This window comes from Euprymna scolopes, chromosome 15 (assembly GCF_053919585.1).
Source record: "Euprymna scolopes isolate OS-2025 chromosome 15, ASM5391958v1, whole genome shotgun sequence".
In the NCBI taxonomy this organism is placed as follows: Eukaryota; Metazoa; Mollusca; class Cephalopoda; order Sepiida; family Sepiolidae; genus Euprymna; species Euprymna scolopes.
Window position 1 is genome coordinate 66369289 of NC_136496.1, and position 21982 is coordinate 66391270.

Below are 21982 nucleotides of genomic sequence, written 5' to 3' on the forward strand. Positions count from 1 at the left end.
AGAATTATCTTCCTGCTCACTGTTTTCCTCCCATATAAATCTTTGGTCTTTTCAAGACTAAGCCCAATAGGCATCTCTTGTCTTTACAATTATCATCTTTTGTTTAGCTCCTTACATCAAGTGACTTCATATCTAGTCTTGAGTGATTTCTATGAAAAAGAAAAAAAACAACTGCTTCCTATTTTGTTGTGACAATTTTTTAGCTAATGATTTTAAATGGAATTATAAACCTCATAGTTATCACTTCTGTATTTCAGTGAAGTATGGACAGAGGACACATGGTAGTGGTGATCCAAGGCCTCCAAATGGGAGGGGGTGGGGCATCCACTCATATTCACACTATCTTTATTTCTCATATCTCTCAGTACTAGGACTTGAGACTTTGAGGTATGCATTACAGAAGTCGGCCCAGGACATCACTAGCCTGCATGTCACTGTTTCAGGGAATGATATGTAATTTAGATATTTTATCTGAAAGCTGTTTTTTTTTTAATAGAATTGTTCAACTTCTGAACACCAAATTAACTTTTTTTTTCTAAAAGTATTTTTCTGCTCTCTTCTCCAATGTCACAGCTGCGTAAGCAAAACTGATTTGATTAACTGCCTTTTTATGATTCGTTTTTTTTTTTTTTTATCTTTTCATGTTTTTGCAGGAATTGCTTTGATTTAAAAGAATTTCTCGACTTGATCAATAATATAAAGTTGTGCTTCATGAAGGAAAACAGATTACTTTTGTGAGATTAAGTGTTTAGAAGTTTAATCTGACGTTTGGGCAGTGCTAGGTATTCTACACGGTGTCCCAAAAGCCACTGAAAGGTTTTGACATAAATAGATTCTTTATTTTTGATGCTATCTTTCTTTAATTTTAACACAATCTGATTAAAACATTGGGAAATTTAAAAAACAAAAAAAACATGCAAAATTCAAACCGTCTTTAAATGATGTCTTTTAAATGTTGCCCATTTTCAACTTCATATATTTGTGCTCTTTCCAAAACATTCGTAACAGATTACAGAATCTCTGGATTGCGATTTAACTCCCTTATTTCATTCCTGATGTTTTCCTTCAATTCTTACAAGGTTTGGGGTTTGTTAACATGTACTAAGAAATTGAGTTCTCAATAATATGTTCAACAAAGTATAAGTAGAAAAATGTGTGAGAGTAGAGAAGCATGGTGTGCATAGTTTGTGAGGTGTTTATTAGAGCAGTTTTCCAGACTGATGTCTGGGGTGTGATGTGGTTGAAGCCAGCCAGATGAAAGAGAGAATGAATTTTGCCAGTGCAACTCCTTTTATACTCATTGATAGGAGCACCATCCGGCATTTATAAATGGCAGATAACTCTGGCAAGAAAATAATTATTTTAAATATAAAAAAAATCTTAAGTTTCATTTTTGCTTTGGTTTGGCAACCCAAAAGTTAAAAAAAAAAAAAAAAAAATTACCCCAATTTAATAAATGGTTTGGCATTAAATGTCCCACAGTGGTTGACATGCCACAAAACACCAATAAACCAACCAATAAACCAACCAACCAACATCTTCAACGATATTACCTTAAAATAATTTCAGCTAAGTTCCAATTCACAGACGCATTTATCTTTGTTAAATATGAACTTAGTTTTGACAAAACTACATTAAAAAATATTTTTGATTTTTACAAACACTAGCAATTATGTTTTAGAATTTTTTAAAGATTTCAAATTTGTATTATTTGAAATATTCTTCTTATCTTGGATATTATTATCCCAATGTCTCGGCCGCTGAAACATTCAACGTTATTTTTACTCTGATTTTGTCACAAAATAGACATTTCAAATTACAATATTAAGAAGATTGTTTGTATTTACTTTTAGTTTTTACTATATTTTACAAATTCTGGAAAACGCAAAGCTAATTCATGATAAATATCTTTTTTTTTTTTTTTTCAATGAGAGGAGTTATTTATAAAAAAAACTAGCCTGGGTGCCCGGCGTTGCCTGGGTGTTCGTAGTTGTGTGTTGACAAAAAAAAAGTGGTAGTAGGCAGGCAGGCTCGAACCTGTGACGCAAAGGCGGAAAAGAAAGTGGAAGAAAATCTGACGTCTTACCGCTACTCCATGATGCAACCAGAAGTCTAAAGCGTTCAAATTTAACATAGTCAATCAAAAACAAAAGATGACTTGCAGAAATGGCATTGCTTTTAAAGCTCCCATGAAAGCGAATTAGACACAAGGTGGTTTTTAATGTGGGGGAAAACCAGCTAGCCCCAAAAAGGGGGCACTCTGGTAGTATCTAAATAAATAGTAATTGTCTCAGTATGAAGGATTTCCCCTACATTGACCAAGGACCAATTACAGAACAGATACTACCAAACTGGAAGGCCAGGCATTTGCGTTTGAATAGTTTTGCTTTATTAATACGAAAAAGACAAATATCGGAGATGATGGCATGATGGGAAGTATGCAAAAACTTCTTGTGGAATCTAACCAACGCGAGAAGCCCGATGCAAAAAGCCTTTCGTGGACATACACAAACACTTACGTCCATTTTGCCCTGTATACAATAGATTGCAGTGTTTATTTAGAATTAAAACTATTTTAAAAAACTAAATTGCAGAAAAATCTTTGTAAGTACCTGTCATGAAAGGAAGATGTCATATTCCAAAAATTAAGTAAATTCATCAAGTGTTTTTTTTTTATATATAGCAAATCATTTTTTATGATTTTTAGCGATTTTGATATGAAACTGTAGCTAATACAAGACTGATTTTCACCTCGATAGTTCGAATTGAGTTTTCTCACTTATTTATAAAACATGATGGATCAAAACAATGTTTTACTTCATAAAATTTGACTTTCTTAGTGTAAAAAGCTACTTGATCAATTTATATGATTTTTGGAATATGACATCTTTTTGTGACAGGTACATACCATCATAAAAGTTTAAAGATTTTTTTGTATTTTTGTTTTCAAAATCAGTTTGATTCTAACTAAGCACCAAAATCGCTTTAAATCTCTGGCAACTATCATATTAATGATATTATCTGAATAATTACTAAATACTGTATGATTAAATATTTGACGTTTTGAGAATGTTGAGACTAATTAAATGCATTTTGTTTGTTTGTTTAGTCACGTTGTTTCTAAATTAAAGAAGCTGTTGTTCCAAAATGAAGGCAAGTGAAAATGCCTAGAATAAAAAGCAGACATTCTATTTTGTATATATTTAACATTGCTATTCTCTTAATTTGTTAACAATTGAGGTTCATTTGTTTAATTTGTATGCTGGTTTGGTTGCTGGGAAATAACGTTTGTTCTCCAGGCTATTTTCATACGAATGAGTTAACAAACGATTTGGTTTTAATTGGTGTTCACACAAATTGTCCAGTTGACACCTTGACCCATTTCTGTTCTTATTGCTTCTTTCTAATTTATTTATATTCACACTTCTCTAAATCTACAATTGAATTGAAATGATGACAATGATTTGCTGCACTTTTACTAATAAGTTATGTTATTAAGGCTAAAATTACTTGAGGATAAGGATTAGTTAAATAGATAGATTGACAGTTGAATGATTAATACTAGGTGAAGATTAAAAGTCTCCAGATATCACCAACCCAGAAGAACAGTAATTTTTTTCTCCTTTGTCAGAAGCATTACTCATGGAAGTTGAAAACTAAAAGATCAAATAGGAGGAAGCAAGAATTATGAGGAAGGCTGCCAAAAGTAAACCTAGAATCAACTTTCTACTCTCCGTTATAACTAGTCTGGGTGCCCCGGCATTGCCCGGGTGTTTGAAGGTGTAAAACAAAACAAAAAAGTGGTAGCAGGCAGGCAGGCTTGAACCTGTGAGAGAAAGCGGAAAAGAAAGTGGAGGTGTGTGTGAGGGTGTTGGGTGAGCAAAAGAAAAAAAGGAAAATTGCGAGCGCAAAAAAAAAAAAAAGAAGTAGTAAACAGGCTCGAACCCGTAACGCGCCAAAGTAAAAAGAGGTGAAAAAAAACAAACAAACATGATGTGCCTACATGGGCGGTCAAAATAACGCTTTTTATGCGACGTCGTGGAACCGCGGGTTGAATGACTTGCAAAATATGTCAGCAAAAAAAAAAAAAAAAACGACCCTCCCTGTAGAAAACTGCCCAGTTGAGAGTGAAGGAATTAATGTTTTGAGCTGATTTTTCGATATTTGTTGTCTGAAGGGTTGAGCTTCAAAATGATACCGATCTTGTGAAAATCTGTCGCCTCTGTCAAAAGTTTTAGGCAGACATACAAACATACATACATACATTTAAACAGACAAGTGAAATTTATATTATAGACTAGCGGGGGTACCCGGGGTTGCTCGGGTGTTTAGAAGTGTGTGTGTGCTCTGAAATAAAAACAAAAGAATAAGCATTGTCTGGGGGGGGGGGTAAAAAAGTTTTGGTAGGTAGGTAGGATCGAACCCGAAGTCCTGAGGCGAAGTTGGAAAATAAAATCTCAAAAAACATGACACGTTAACTGCTCGGCCAGCAAGAAAGAGTAACTGAAAGACATTTGAATTTATTTAAGTAAAAAGAGAATTGACAGGTGCATACACTTAATGATTTAATGAGATCAAATAGAAGTCGTGGAGTTAACATTTTCTGCAAGCGTTACGACGACATAAGCAATAGCTATTCAGCAGTTAACATTTTCTGCAGAGATCACCCGGCCATGGGCCAGGGAACTGCCGATTTGAATCCAGTTTCACTTTTTTTATACTGAAATGCGAAAGAAAGACGTGGCGATCAAAAAATCTGGAAAAAATAGCATGTGAAAGTCGGGCAAATTAAATACACACATGACCCCTGCCCCGTTCATAACTCGTAGATATTATCATGTAGACAGCATATAAAAAGTTTTAAGAAGGAGCGACCCCACCGAGCACCCCATGAAAAAAGACTTTTGTGGACATACACAAAAAGTGCACACACACATACACACTTTTCGCTTTTATATATATAGACTAGCGAGGGGTACCCCGCATTGCCCGAGTGTTTTTCAGGGTATGTGAAAAAACCCGAAAATGTGAAAAAAAACAAAAAAAAAAACAGGTGCCCATGAAAAAAAAACAAAGCTTTCACGACGCGCAGTTGGAAAATAGTAAAGTGTTTAAAAAAAAAAAAACAGGTGCGCGTTTTTGATTGACGTGACGGCGATAGGTATTCAGCAGTTAGCATTTTTTGCAGGACAGATTTGAATGAGGTGAATAAATCGGTTTGTTTTTAAAAACCCGCTCCGTGTTTATTAGGAGGAGCGAAATGAAAGCTACACTCTATGACGAAGTCGACATTGAACAAACGTTACTTAGCTCTCTTGAGACAACTGGCTTTCGGCCTGTGATTAGAGTCGAGTTTCGCTTTTTTTTTATACCGAAAACCGAATGTAACGCGTGCCGATGCGGGAAATGTCGAATAATTAACGTTTGAAAGTCAATAAAATTAAATAGACAGGCGAGCTCCATGGATAACTCTGAGATATTACAATTTATAGATGATATAAAAAGTTTTAAGAAGTTGTGAACCGAGCAAGCGCTTCTCTGAAAGAAGCCTTTTGTGGACATCAAGGAAAAGCGTACATACATACATACATACATACATACATACATACATACATACATACATACATTTTCGCTTTTATATATATAGATGGAGAATTTTTCTACCAAAACTAAAAGTGACTATGGCTTAGAAACAGTGGTGGTATTTGCATGCATATGTACGCATTATCACCAACGAGTAATCAAGAAGCGATCAATAAAATAAAGTCTTTTTACATACGTGCACAGTCGCTGGTCCTTCATTCTCAAATCATTACTTTTCCATGCATGACCGTTGATCCCCTCATAGTTGCGATATTCTGTTCAACTCAGGATAAATCTACTTGTGCATAGAAACACAATGAAGACTTGTTGGCATTCAAAGGTTTTATTCAAAAAGTTTGCTCTTTGGAAAAGAGACTACATGAATTCTTTCTTAATCTTAAGATGGTCGATGTATGGGTAGTGTCTCGAGGTAATGTACACTTAGATTCTCTTTACATCTTTAGAGACATCTTGCATCTCTTATTACCCGTTTCTGACTAGAAACTCTGTTATGTTCCCCCAAGCATGTGACGTCATTTTTGTGTAATATCATTTAACACCTGCATTTCTAGTGCGTTTTGTCTAGGGAGGTAATTATTGACCTCCCCGCTTCAATCATGCTAGCTGCAGATGGGTCTATTTCCGTTTGCTGACAGGTTATACTGACATGTACTTATGTAACACTTACAAAATTCATACTAGTTGGCATAATCTCTACTTACTGACGCTAGGTCACAATATAATAAGATTTTTTTTAATTGAAAATCATTGTGATATGAAATTATTTTAAATTATGTTCAAGCTAGAAAAAGTAATTTTGGATCTCCACATAATTACATGCTTTCATTTTATTTTGGGGTTAAAACAAGTTTTGATTATGGTGTGTGGGGGGGGGGGTAACTTAAAAGTTAGGATTGCTTAATAAAATGTGGGTATTTAATAATGCTGGAAAAAAAAAAACAACGAAACCGTGAAAGAAGAGATGAACAAAACAAATAATTAGTGAAAATATCTATCATATTTTTCTTCGAAAACTTATTTATTTTTCAGTAAATTTTTCGCTTACTGTCATAAGTCCGGGATGTTGAAAAATATTTTTATATTTGGGGAAAAATGTTCCCTTTCTCCAAAATCAAATGTGCTTTCTGTTTGTTTTCGTTTTTTTTTTTTTTAAGAAATAGCCTAAAATAACTGCTAAATGTTACTCTATTTGTTTGTGACCAATTGTCCTACAAGCTGAGGTTCGCATTGTTATCATTCTAGCAATCTAGTGTCCATCCTGTACTATCAAACTCTTCTTTGTTGAAATGAGGTAGTCCAACTCTGTTATAGGAGGTGCACACTTCAAGACATCATTTCCTCTTTTAAGAAGATTTGTTGGTTTATTGCTGGTCACTTGAGAAATGCCAACAGGTACATTCTCAGCTATTTTTTTGCACCTTTTTTGGATGCCTATATAGCGGAATTGGTTTGTCATTACTGATCTTCTGTAATACAAATATTCCCAAATCCCTCAATAATTCTGTGTGCGATTGCATTCAGTTTTAGTATTGAAATGTAAATCCTCCACTCTATGATAAAGAGCAATGTGTAGTTATTCATATTATACATCCATCTCATCAAAAGAAAAAAAAAGAAAAAGGGAAACTGCAAGAACATAAATCTATTTCCATAACGTTTTCAGGTGTAACTACACTATAATAGAGAAATTCGGAAAACAAAAAAAATTGATTTAAAAACAAAACAATGCTATCTACTGACTGTATATGTTAGTGCCAACTAAAAGCAATAAATTTTAATTAATTGGCAAGAGTACTTAAATATTAACACATTATTTAGAAAACATGAGTTTCGGTCTTTGTTGTAAAAAAACTTTTGCCATATTTCTTTTGGAACACGTAGAATCATGACAAGGGAAGTAACTCAATTTATGCTAAAAACAAAGCAGATATGTCATATTTATGATTGTTAGCACACAATCTATTTTTTAAATTTGGTAATAGTTAGTGTTTTTTTTAGCCGAAGATTTTATTTTCACTAATTTTCATCAAAAAAGTGTTTTCTTTAATATATTTTTTCTACTTTATCTTCTTTTGTTAATTTTTGAATATATTCATTACTGTAACATGACAATTAAGTAGAGATCATTGATTTGCCTTGAAATTCAATATTAAAAATTTCGAATTTTGCCATTATAATGTACTTGCACCCATTTTCATTATCTTTTTCTTTTTTCATTTTTACTTTTTGTACAGATTCATACGTTGTTTTTATTTTTTATTATTTACAACTTTCCATGTTTCATTTCCTTTCTTTTTTCTTTCATGAGCAACGGTTGTTCCTTTTCAATTTTTGGTGTCTTCATTTTTTTTTTTTTTTTTTAACTGTTTAGCTTCTATCTCCAATAATCAAAAAAAGAAAGATAAAAAAAAAATCAATGTCATCGTTGATCTTCTTTTTCTTTAGATCATCAGAAATGATATGGTTTATTTTTTCAACTCTCAATAGTTTACTTCTATCCCCAATAAAACTTACATTGGAAAGCAAATAGAAAGTAAGACACCTAAAAGTCTGAAATAAATTCGAACTCTTCCACTCTAAATAAAAAATTAAAAAATTAGATTTTTTTTTTTCTTTAGATTTCACCGGAAACGATAATTTATACATCAAAAATTAAATTATTTACATAATTCTATGATTCTATATGTATATTAGTGTAAATATTGGCGGAGCATAATTTTTTTTTTTTTTTTTTTCCTATAACTTTTGAGAGAGGTAGTACACTATTATCTAATCTCTTTCTCCACGTGTGACATTCAAAGCTGATTGCTGCCTTTAAGTGTTTGCTTCATTAATTCTGTGTTAAACGTTTTAATGATTTTAAAGTGGATTAACTTTGTGGTTTGCTTGCAGGTCAAAAACTGGGACATTTAATCACAAATAAAATGAAGCAAGGCGGATAGCTAAGAAGCTAGATCTATTATTTCTCGTAAGCCTGGACAAGCTATTGCATCAAAATATATATCTTTGTGAGTTGAGCACTCTAGTAACGGAAATCGCTGGCTGTTACTGGCGATAATGCATAGTCCTTTGTAAAGCAATAGAGTACTCTAGGCAGCTGATAATGCATATGTAAACGTAAACGTAGGTATTAAGATTTAACTTCTTTCATAGCTTGTGCTGAAGGTGTTAGTGAATTTCACTGTTGAACTCACAGTTAGGTTTCGATCTTCATTATAAGCACTTGCTCATCTGATCACACTGAAAAGCCATGAAACAGACTATATATATATATATATATATATATATATATATATATATATATATATAAATATATATATATATATATATATATATATATAATTTAATTTTGGATCTTATTTTCTCTAAAGAATTCTTGATTTAATTTTGGACTTCATTCTCTCTAAAGAATCATTTTTGCTTTTCGGATTACCTTGAGAGAATCTTCATGCAAGCTGAAATATTATGCGCGGTTTGTTTTTTATATTTTTTTGCATATCCAACATTTTTTTTCACTTGTTTTTCTTAGCAGTTCATGACTATAAAAAAATTGCGGTTTCACTTAATACGATAACTAGCAAATTCTAGCATTGCTACAAATATAATTTGCTGATTTCTTTCTGTCCTCTGATGAGAAGAATAGCAAGAATAGCATTCTTTGAAACTCCGCAGAATAAGGACTTTTTAAATTGTTTTTTGGGGTATTTAGTTGAACAAATAATTTTGATTGTAAATTTCAACTTAATTTTAATTTTCGTTCTCTTATATATATATATAGCTTAGTTTTTGAAACAGTGGGCTTATATTCCAAAATCCCGTAAAATCGGTTCTCTCTATTACTCTAATCGCTTTCTCACACCTATTGTCTATCTCTACAAATCTACTATCAGACCATGTATGGAGTAATGTTGTTATATTTGGGCTGCTGAATCTCTGTCCCATTTGAAAGTTCTTGATAAAATGCAGAAAGATATCTGTAATTTGATTAGCCCCCACCATTTCTTCTACACTGCAGCCTCTCTCTCACAGACGTGATGTTTTTCTAAATACTATTATAGCATGTGTTCCTTAGAATTATCTATTCCCTGTTTCCTTTGTTCCAGCTCGTCTGACTCATTGGTCTAGTAGTCTCCATCAATTCACTGTTTTGATGCCTCATTGTAACACAGCCTCCTATTCCTGTAGCTTCTTTCCAACAACTGCAAGGTTGTGGAACTCTTTTCACGCTCACTGTTTCCCCCCTATCTACAACCTTGGTCTTTTCAAGACTAAGATTAATAGGCATCCCCTGTCTTTGTAATAATTATCTTTCCTTCTTGTTTAATCCTTATGTTAATTGGCTTCATGCCTTGTACCGAGCAATTTCCATTATAAAAAGTTAATCTTAGGACATCAATTGCATTATTAGAAAGTGTTGTTTTTCCACATCCACATTGAATGTGAATTTGGCATTTTAATCTCACTGTCAGTGTGATAATAAATTACCCAATTTTATAAATATATATTAAGAAAATAAATTTTATTCATCTTTTGGAAAAAAGAGACGTTATTCTCAAAATATCAAAGACATCTACCCAGATTTCCATTACTCTCCACCTCTTTCAATAACCTTTACAAGCTTTGGTTCTTTCAAGATTAAAGTTAATGGGCATCTTCTGTCTTTGGGATAATTATCTTTCGTTCTTGTTAGCGCCTTACATCAAGTTGCCTCATGCCTTGCCTCAAGCGATTTTCATAAAAAAATTTATAAGATTACAAACCAAATCCCATATTTTATTGACTACAGACTGCTTCTTTACAAAATATACACAAGCAAAAGAGTCTAATTTACAAATGACTTGTATACAAATTAGAATCTGTTAAAAATTTGAAAATATTAAGAACCTCAAATACAAAAACTTTTTACCAAAATAGTTAATATTAAATAACTCGAAAGGATTAATATGCCATGAAATAAAGCATTCATGAGGAGAAGGAAATGTTATTTAAAAAAATGCTTTTCTTTGACTAGTGAGCCATCACTTATCAAGGCTAAACCCCACTCGAGGATAAAGGTTAATAAAACTGATAGATTATCAGTTAAATGATGAATGGAATGAACAAAATTTGATGGCTTACGGGCATGGTTTATGGTAAGTATTTGTTTACATTGGAGTTGAAGATGACATTCTATTTTTTTTTTTTTAAGAGTTATAACGAAATAGCAATTGCAACTCCTGTCGGATGAAAAAGAAAGTGAAACTGTTTGTGAATGAGATTTGGTCATTCAAAATTGAATTAAAATCTGAATTTTACTTCCGAAATAATTTTTCATTAAAAGTTGACATGGGATTAATGCCCGACTGTGTGTATCTACCCGGCATTGCTTGGGATACAGTGAAGTAATTTGGGTTTTTAACTTTTATTTGCATATTTTTAAACGTACGGTAAACAATCCCTATTATGTTCTTTCAGTTTCAAATGAATTATCAACCTTGCTGATGTTTTATAAAAAAAATGTTTCTTATTAGCAGTTGTCCAGGCTGGACTAAATATATTTCTACATTGCAGTCAATCCTTCTAACGTTAAGCAAACCAGTTTGCACATCGTTGTTTACATAAGCATCCACTTTTGCACATGTTTTCGCCCATGAGCAATCAACAAAACATTTTTATACATATGTTGGGTGTTTACGTGTGGCTCTTTCTTTAAAGTAGCTTCCTTCATCTTTCATGATGTCTTGATCTCATGGTTGACCTCCGGTCTCCTCAGTTTAGATACAGATTATCATGACATGTACTAATATAATCCTTGCCAAAATTCATACTAGTTAACGTAATCACATAGGGTCTCAATAAATAACACAAAGTGTTCCATGACAATCCTTTGCTGCATTCTGCATTGTGTAAATTATGTACCGACTTTGACCCTACTGTTTGCGCTTCTTGGCAACATCAAAGATGGTTTGGACATGCAGATCAGCCCCTAGAGAAAGATTTCATCTATAAGTTCCTTCTTCCTCTGTTTTCTAGCTGTCTAAGACAAAAGTGCTGGTCAGTTGAAAACTTGGATGACATCAATCAAAGGCGACCTTGCAGCACTCGTCATCATCATATTGTATGAATCCAAAGATTCTAATATTGGTTTCCCCTGATATTTTCTTGTCTGTCTTTCTAGAAAGACATCAGATACTTATGGAAGGGACCACAGGAAGGTTGCCAACATCCTAAGTGAAAGTTATTTTTGTGGAACGAACTGGATTCGAACATGGAATACACAGGTCGTCAGTTCATGCCATTAACCACTAGACTACTGTCACCTCCCCTAGCAACATTGTCAAGTCCACAAGTAGTGTTGGGACAATTAATCGGAATCAGAAATGTGAAAAATCAGAACTTTTTATGGCATCGGAATTGAAAAAATTTGTGCCAAATTTATGATGCTTAAAACTATTCTATAAATTGATTTTTTTTGTTTGTTTGTTTTTATTTAAAACTTAATTTTTCATTGCTGGTACTAATGATAAAACAATAATTATTTTTGTTTCTATACAAACAGCGAAACTAAAATCTATAGACCCCCCCCCTCACAAGTGTATTTTTTTTTAATCCTTGCAAAAGTATATGTTCATATTACATAAGTTTTTGCAGTAATTTGGAAATAGAAATAAAATAAATTAACAACTTTATATAACTAAATAAAAAGAATCTGAATTGGATCGCTAAATTGTATCAGAATTGAAAGAATAGAACAGAATCGGTAATTGTATTGGAATCGGGAAAAATATTAGAATCGTCCTATCACTACCCACTAGTAGTTAGTCTTCAACTATTGAATTGAGATTGATTAGCCATAATGTGTGAGCAAGCTCAAGATGAAAAGTAGATTGTTTAGAAAAAAAAGCTGGCTCAACCTGACTTGAACCTGAGTGATACCTAGTGCAAGTACAAATAAAAACACCAATAACAAATGAATGAAATAAGAAATATCCAAAGAGGTCAATTAAACTTACAACCGAATACGATTCGCTTTATAATTTTGTTTGTGATTAACAAAGGATTAATGTGTTTTGTGATTAAAGTAAATATAAATGGGTGTGGATGTTTCAATGTAAATCTTTATTCAACTTGATCTCTAATGAGTAAATGGCAAAAACTGTTGCCTTTATAAGTAAGACTAAAAAGTTTTGCTTGGAGTTTTCTTTGTAGGCATTTATTTACTAGCTGACTCATGTCCTGGCATTGCCCGAGAAAGTAGACTAACTCAAGAAATTCCGTGCTGCAAGTTTTACGTTATTGTAGAGGTTTATTCCACTTTGGCCATTGTTTATTTTAATCTTTTCAGAGAAAAAAAACGAAGGTAGATATAAAGATATATGCACACTTTAGACAATTGTACAATCATATATTCATATTCGGTTTAATGACCGTTTTAAATGTTGTCATGTGTTGCAGAAATTGGCTATCTCTTACCAGGGCTTTATTTATCCCTCTTTCTCTCGAGTTTATCCTTATCACTTCCTCCTATGTTTTTTCTTGACCTACTCCTTCCATTTGATCCCCTCTACTTCAACTGATCTACATTTACTAACCAAAGTATTCTCTATTTTTTTCAATGTGGCCATACCAACAAAGTCTTCTGCTCTGCACACATCTCCCTATATTGTTTAGATTTAATTTTACTTTGAGCTTATCATATCTAAGCCTGTCTTTGGGACTTACGTTACACATCCATTGTATCATTCTAATGTCATTTCTCTTCATGCAATGCATGTTTTCAATCCTCACTGGTCAGGTTTCTCTTCCACACATACATCACCATACTATGCACATATACTTAATATACTCAACAGTATATTAGTCAACAGTGGTAATGCTCTGCTGATTAGTGATGGGGGAAGTTCTCTGAACTTACTTCATCCATACCTGACTTTTGCAATCAGACTAATACCTAGAATCCTATGCTTTAATGCAAAAATTTTGTTATTCAAATAAACTTTCTTTTACACCTGAATTTTCATCTGTCTCCAATTTACATTTCTTGCATACAAACAAAATAAAAAAAATATTGTTTTATTAGAACACTGTCATGGTCAAGCTTTATTGGAATAATTTAAATCTTTGTTTTGATGATGACAATGCAAATGAATTTTGAAAACAAAAGAAAGTCTTTATAAAATGCTGTTGCATGTATGAAAACGTAATTGAAATTTATTTGTCAGCAGCGCCTGGATCAAACCAGACATCATTTTGAGGTGACAATATCATGTGATGTTTGTTAAATATAATGCTCAAAATATATAAAAACTTACAAACACTGACTTTACAACAATTCAAAGTGTGTGTACATCTTTTGAAACATCCTGTATATCAAATGGAAAACTTGTGGGAAAATCCGGCGTTGCCTCTGAATGAATGATGAAACCTGTGACCTCCTAGACCAGCTCATAACACCATATCAGTTTTTTATTCTTACTTTGTACATTTAATTTTTAATTTTTGGAGTAGGGCCAAAGGATGTACTTTTTGCTGATTGTGTAAAAGGAGTGGAAGTAACGAGGCGGTCTTTGAAAAATATTTCGGTAAATTTATTGTTCTTTTTGCCCTACTTGTGGTCAACTGAGAATCTGGGTCAAAGCTGAATTGAAAGCTATGACCAGCCGCGATGGAATCGCAAATGGCTGAAGTATGCTGAGGAGTTAGCAGCGGACAGATCTGGACAGACTGCCTTGACGCAGTGATGCTGTGAATTCACTTGGAACCGGCTCAATCCATTTTGGATGAATGCCGTCACAAGAGCAAATCTTAGTAACCTTCAAAATACTGTCTGTGTTTCCTGCAAATTGATGTGGAACACCTATGCATTCCTACTCCAAGCCCTGAACCCCCTTAATATTTTTTACTTTTTTTAATATCTATAATTTTTAAATAAAATGAAATAAAATGTGCAAATGCAAACTCCACAATGTTATACCTTCTATAATCAAAAATGAAATGTACAGGATAGAATGATAAAATTAGCGCCCTCGAAAAGACACGATTCCATTTCCGTTTGAAAACCAGTTTTCCTTCTTTGTCGTAGATCATCTACTAATTGGCCAGTTGTGTACAAATCCCAAGAGCGATAGGAGTCTTCTATCATGTCTGAAAGTGACACAATGTTCGACGAGCGAGATCGGAAATGCATCACTGTACAACTCATGCTCTCTACCGATCCAAGTTATGACAACCGGGCCATTGCCAGCACCTTCAAAATGCAAATCCGGATGGTTCAATACATGAAGGCACAGCTCAACGAAGTTTCCAGCCACGGTTATCGTCTTTGTTGTGGTTTTAAATGAGGGCCACATCATGCCACCTCACATCTTCGCAGTCAGCTTGAAAGTCAACACCAAAGCGTACCTCTCACAACACCAAAGCCAGCCCGATCACCGCCATCTGCTGAGTTCCTATGAAAAAGGCCTGCTCCCAGTTCCAGACTCGTATCAAGGCAGTGATTGAGACTAAGGTGGTTACATTGAATAGATGTCAGTTCTACTAGATTGATTTTTTGCAATAAAAGTTTTAAAATAAAGCTGTAGTTTCGTTTTCTTGAGGGCGACAAATTTATCGTTTCACCTTGTATTGTTACTGGAGGAGTTGTCTCGGAAACTCTAGGATAAGTTTGCAAACAAATAAAACAAAATAGCAAAAGCAAGCAGACAGAAACTATAGCTAACAATGCTAACAGTGACTGATAATAGGAGAAATTATTATGCTTTATGTATTTTTTGTTTACATTTTACGTTATTGATAACTTAAAAGAACTCTATTCGTTTTATGGAAACAAGTTTCATTAGGCTATATCGAAACTGTTGCTTTACCAGCTAGATTGCTCTACACACAATCAGGGAGCAGTTATACATATTAGTCATTCACAGACAGCGCTTTCATTGTTTATTCCTCAGTGTGGCTAGACATAACCAATGTATAAATGCTAAGATTTAAAATCATAACTATGATCATCATAGTCAGGCAATTTTCCACTGCGCTAACAAACTGGTTGCTGATAGTAGAATAAACTACAAAGCTTTATGTATTTTTCTTTTGTTTATATTCTAAGTTATTGGTAACCTAAGAGAATTCAATTCATTTTATAAGAGTATTGCTTAATACTACATTACGAGAAAGCAAAAAAAACTGGTGTTGCCAGATGGCAAAGTTTATATGTAGGTGTATGAATTATTTTTAATTTATTCTTGGCCATTTCGTTATATAGTAAAGTCTATTTTGTACTGGGTGTCACTCCCTATATATATATATATTTAATTATTTTACCATTTTTGTTGTTGTTTTTGTTTTGTTTTTCAACGCCACTTATGTGTGGCTATTTCCAGCAAGGAAAATTAATACTTTCATATCAAAATACAAAATAGTGTTCTACTTTGGACTCATTAGTTGATTATCTTCTGCTCGAGAACATAAGAACTCTTCAGTATGTACAGCCTTTATTCATTTGTGTATGTTTTGTTTATATTTTATGATTTTCTATGAATGCCAAAACTGTATGCCACGTAGGATATTTCGTTTTAAAATTAATTTTTTTTTTTTTTCTTTTTTTTTTTTTTCAAATTGCCAACTTTTTTCTAATTGCGATAAAATTGAAAACTGATTTCATCATAAAATAAGCCGTATCATTGTCCCTATTCACTTGCCTCCCCACAGGGACAGAGTTCAGTTTTTAATATGACTAATATCCATCTTCCTATTTGGGAGAAAAACTAAAATTGCCTCAATCTAGAAGGATTTCTACTTCACTGACGGAAACCAGAAAAAAAATGAATTATATCATAACAGATAATACACTTTGCTTCTAACCAAAAGGCTATAAATTGTATTGTTGTCTTATGTATTTTTTCTTTATTCTATTCATTTAGTCTCTTTATTAGGCATCTCTTATTTCAATCGATTTGATTCCAACTTTTGTAAGAGAAGTATCTATTATTATGCTAAATGTGGTTTAATCAACGTTTGTTTTTTATATACGTTAATAATTTGTAACATATACTGTCTATTTACTGCTACTACATATTTTAACAACACAAAATACTAAAATATTCCCTCGTTCTGTGATTTAGATGTAACGTTGACACATGATCCTCTAGAGTTGATATTTCCTGATAATTTTTTTTTTATTATTTAAACAACAAAAAAGAAATGTTCATATTATGACATCGATTACAACTCCGAATTTTTCCATTTTTTTTTGTTTGTTTTTTTTTTACTTTTATATTACTCCATTGATTAAACATCGAATTCTCAGATTAAATAAAAAGAATTTTGAAAAATTTATCTCTTCAATTTTTTTAATAATAAGGTTTATTTGCTATGTAAGATGATTCTTCTACTCGAAATCCTCAGAAACGTATTTATCAGCTGGTTTATTTTGTTGAAATAGAGAATAGGGTAACTAGTTTGTGTTAATCTTATGTAGAAAACTGAACACGCCCACTACTAAAAATTGAATAAGAAATTTAAAATTGAAATCTAAAAATGAATATTTATAGATTAATCCACCCCGGAATAAATACTTTATATTCGAGATAGAGCAACAATATATATATATATATATATATATATATATATATATATATATATATATATATATATATGTGTGTGTGTGTGTTTTATTTTTTATTACCGTATCTTTCTGTTAAGTTACATTATTGTTTCAGCTACTCGGCCGTTTTTTTGGCCATCCGTAGCTTCCTCAGACTTTTACAGAAATAATAGTTATTATGGGGTGATAGAGTGAATGAGGTCGGGGGGGGTATATGTTTTATTTTTTTATTACCGTTTTATCTGTTTGGTTACATATGTTTCGGATGTTGGACCATGTTTACGATCCAACAGCCTCGTCAGACCTTACAGAAATGATTGTTAATATTCGGGAGAAGTGTTTTAGAGGAAATATGAGAAAAAAAAGGAGAGGGAGGGGGTTAAGAGATAATAAGGGCGAGGGAGACGGGTATCAACAATATTTAAGTTTTGAAGGTTAAAATACATTAGATTGTAGTGTGCGTGGAGGGGAAGGTTTGACGAGGCTGTTGGATCGTAAACATGGTCCAACATCCGAAACATATGTAACTAAACAGTTAAAACGGTAATAAAAAAATAAAACACATATTTGCGCTGCAATAGTATTGAGCACTCTCTTCAGGTTTTTACTAATTACCAGTTTTACTTATATATATATATGAAGTGGCCCTGTCTGTCGGTGTGTGGAACGTTTTTTACCAAACTACTCTAATTTTTGGTCTACAGACATGAAACTTGATATATAGAGAATTCGGACCTGTGGAATAAATTCTATTTGGATTTTTAGTTGGTAAAAATGGCTGCTATGCTAACGGGTAACAGTTGAAAAATTGAAGCTTTACAGGCATAAGTCGACTTTAAGTGTATCCTCTACGCATGTGCAAATATACATTTAGAAGTTAATTTTTTTAAAGTTTTGATATGCATCTGTTCTTAGTAATGACCACTGGAGAGATAAATATTTTGGTTTCGATTCTAGCTGATGGCACCCAAGTCATTTTTTTATTTGTTTTGAAATCACTACTATATATTGGGTACAGTATGATAATCAGTAAAGAATTGTAACTATAATAATAAATACGAAATCTGTATGAATTTAAAAAATTCAGCATATTTTATGACCGGGCAACGCTGGGAGGTTGCTAGTGTATATATATATATATATATATATATATATATATATATATATATATATATATATATATAATCTGAAAATTTAGTGCTTCAATTATAAATAATCTGAAGATTTTAGGCATAGAGAGTTGAAATTAAGATTGAAAATAAATTGTACAACTTTTTTCTTTCTATCTCGTTCTTTCTTTTTTCTTTTTCTTTCTTTTTTCTTTTTCTTTCTTTTTTCTTTCTTTCTTTTTTCTTTCTTTCTTTTTTCTTTCTTTTTCTTTTTTTTCTTTCTTTTTCTTTCTCTTTTTCATGTAAAATGTGCTTTTGTTCTAAAAAAAAAACTTAAACAAAATGAAATTAAATTATTCAGAATTTATAAAAGTTTTTTCTTCTTTACTTTTTTTTTCTAACTTTTAACACGGTATAGTTAAAATTTTTATATGCATATTTTATTTATATTCCATACGCATCTCTATAAAACGCAATGTGTGAAAACAAGAAGAAAAATACACAATCCCCTTTCCAAAATTTTTAAATGGTTAATTTTTTTTTTGCTCTTTTTCACTCATCATTACAACTGGCAATAAATTTTGATTCTTTTAAAATCTAATCTGAAAGTTCCCGATATTGCTTATATAATCCATTCATTTTGTATCATAATCAGTGAGGGTTGTGGACATGCGTTGCATGCAGAGAGATGATTTGAGATTGATACTCTATATATGCAATGTAAGGATGTGACGATGATGGATCACAAAATTGAGTAATTTTATAGAATTACCTCCATCTTCAATCTAGTGGGGGGTTTGTCTTTTTTTGTTTTGTTTTCGAGTACTCTGAGAACGATATCTACCCCCCCCCTGACACATACTCTCTATTGGCGATATCAATGATGCTTTTAGAATTTCTGAAAATTGGTCAATAAGAAAAAAATCCAAACTATTTACACCGGTTAATATGCTCTGATAACTTTTTCCTAAAAAAACTGATTAATCTCTGCTTAATAAAGAGATTCAATGTTTATTAGGATGAGCAATCAAATGTATATGAATGAAAAATCTTGCTGCAGTTTCTTTGTTTGTTGAGCATCATTTATAATGATTTCATTGGCATTTGTTTCACCCGATATCTTTCTATTAAGAATTCTTTCTAGAATCGAGTCATTACGTAAGGGACCACGAGAAGGTTGCCAACGTCCCTAAGTGAAAATATTTCGGTGAAATGAACTGGATTCAAACTTGGCAAACGCAGGTATTCAGTATGTGTTAGTCTGTCACACTTCAGTTGAAAATATCATTTTCATCACTAAAAGTACTGATTGAATGGATGCATCTATTTTTAGATGTGTCAAACCATAAGAGGTTTTGTCTGTCTGTCACAATTTTCATTCATCTCGCCCATTTTAAGTTACATTTTTTTTAGATACATCTTTATCAAAGGTTCTGTCCATCCGTCCGTCGTTCTGTTACTTTCTAATGCGCGTATTGAATGGATACATCTTATAGATGTCTGTTCTAGTTTATTAACAAATTGATATCTTTCTGGGCCAAATATCTCCATATCTATATTTTCTATTGATGAAACAACTTGAGATGTTATTGTTGTCTTAAACAAAGCAAAGAACATCATACGTTTCAATCTGCTTGATCGCAGATTTTATTTTTCTTCTGTGTTTCGGATCCACACTGAATATTTTTTTTTTTTTAATTTTTTTTTTTTACAGATTTGTTGGATTGTGACAATTATACTTTAACCAACGAGTTATAGCATCTGTCAGGAGTGAAGGGGAAATGGGGACCAACCCCCCGGGAGTAGGGGAGCTGGATAGTGACAATTGGTATGAAGGGTTGCCCCTACATTGACCAAGGTCTTATATGTGGGGTTTCCCCCACGTATGGTCTTTGCTTGCAGTATCTGCCGGAACAGATACTACACTTTGAGATATTAAATCCTTTATTCATGTTAAAAATACATTGAAAATCAACAATGAACAAAAAGGCCAAGTACATGAATGGTGATGCAAGTCTCCCCAACTCATGCTTGTTCTTCATGCGATCTGATCTAAAAGGCTGGATGTTAGCCATATTACATGCTGTCAAACAAGTTTTTGTGCAAACCGTTATTATTATTCCTATCCTTACCCCCCCCCCCCAAAAAAAAAAAATTCAGTTTTTTTTTTTTAAAAAGGAATTAGTGTGGCAAACTTTTTCTTTTTGTTTTCATTAACCGTAAGTTAATTAATAAAGAAACTAGTTTATGTATTTATTTACGGACCATTATCCTCATCTCCTATGGTTGTTGTTTCACGACAATCTGTGAATACGTAAGTAAAGGCAGAATGAAAAGTAGGTAGATGAATATTTTTTTGCTTTTGTGAGAGCAATTTATCGTAGTGAGCCACATGGTAAAATGAACATACGGACACAGACACACAAGAGAAATAATAATCGGAGTGAGAAAAGAGCAAGCGAGAGAATAACAGAAAGAGAGAGAAGAGTTGGGAAGAATATTATATGCAGAAGGAGGGAGAGAGAGAGGAGATAAACACTGTTCTAGATAATGTTGACACTGTAAAATTTTCTTTTTTATTTTGGCAGAAAAAGAAATGTAAAAAGTGAGAAAGAGGAAATAAAAACTGTTGTAGGTAGTGTTGACGTTGTGAAATGTTTGTTTTTATTTCGTCAGAAAAAGAAATATAAAAAGTGAGAAAGAGGAAATAAAAACTGGTGTAGATAACGTTGACGCTGTAGAATGTTTTTTTTTTTTTAATTCAGACAGAAAAAGAAATGTAAAAAGAGAGAGTTGGGAAGAATATATAGAGATATATATACAGAGAGAGAGAGAGAAGAAATAAAAACTTGTAGACAATGTTGATTGTTTTTTCTTCGGCATAAAAAGAACATTATACAGCGAACAATATCTACACCAGTTTTTATTTCTCTCTCTCTTTTTATATATATTCTTCCCAACTCTCTCTCTCTCTCTCTTTCTTTATCTTGCTCGCTTTTTACATTTCTTTTTATGCCAAAGAAAAAAACATTTCAGGGCAAACAATATCTACACTAGTTTTTATTTCCCCTCTCTTTCTCTATCTATATATATATATATATATATATATATATATATATATATATATATATATATATATATATATATATTCTTCCCCACTCTCTCTTGCTCGCTCACTCTATCTCTCTCATAGTTGAAAACCTATGCTGACAAAATAAGTAACCTGATTGAAATCTAGCTAATCATAAGAAAATATGTAAGTAGTTTAAATCGTCCACATTGAAAGTAAATGTAAAAAGATAAAACAAAAAACGCCCCGTTATAAAACAAAGTAAAAGAAAACAAAAAAAATAGCATTGTGTAAGGTTTGCTAAGCCACTCCAAAATTGAAAACTAAACAATGGTACCCGTACATATCTTGGGGGTCGGGATAGTGGCGTGTTGTTAATGTGTGCATAGTTAAGTGTAAGGTTATCAGTACGTAATTTTCTGTTTATGAGCGGTTATTATGTTTGTATTTGTTTTGTTTTTTTTAAACAATTGCCTCTTGTAGAGAATGCCGCCATATTTGAAAAGTTCTAGAGCGTTAGTTTATGTATTAAGAGGTAAATTCTGGAATAATCGAATTGTCATCTTTCAGCCAATGAGAATGGGTGGAATTTGAAAAGTGAGAATTTATAATTTCTGAATC

The 21982-nt window shown here is 32.5% G+C and overlaps 1 protein-coding gene across 7 annotated transcripts in view; it reads left to right on the plus strand.

The window, feature by feature from the left end:
• Positions 1-21982, plus strand: part of LOC145293856 (glycerol kinase 5-like) — a 420415-nt gene that overhangs the window by 167534 nt on the left and 230899 nt on the right. The window lies entirely within an intron of this gene.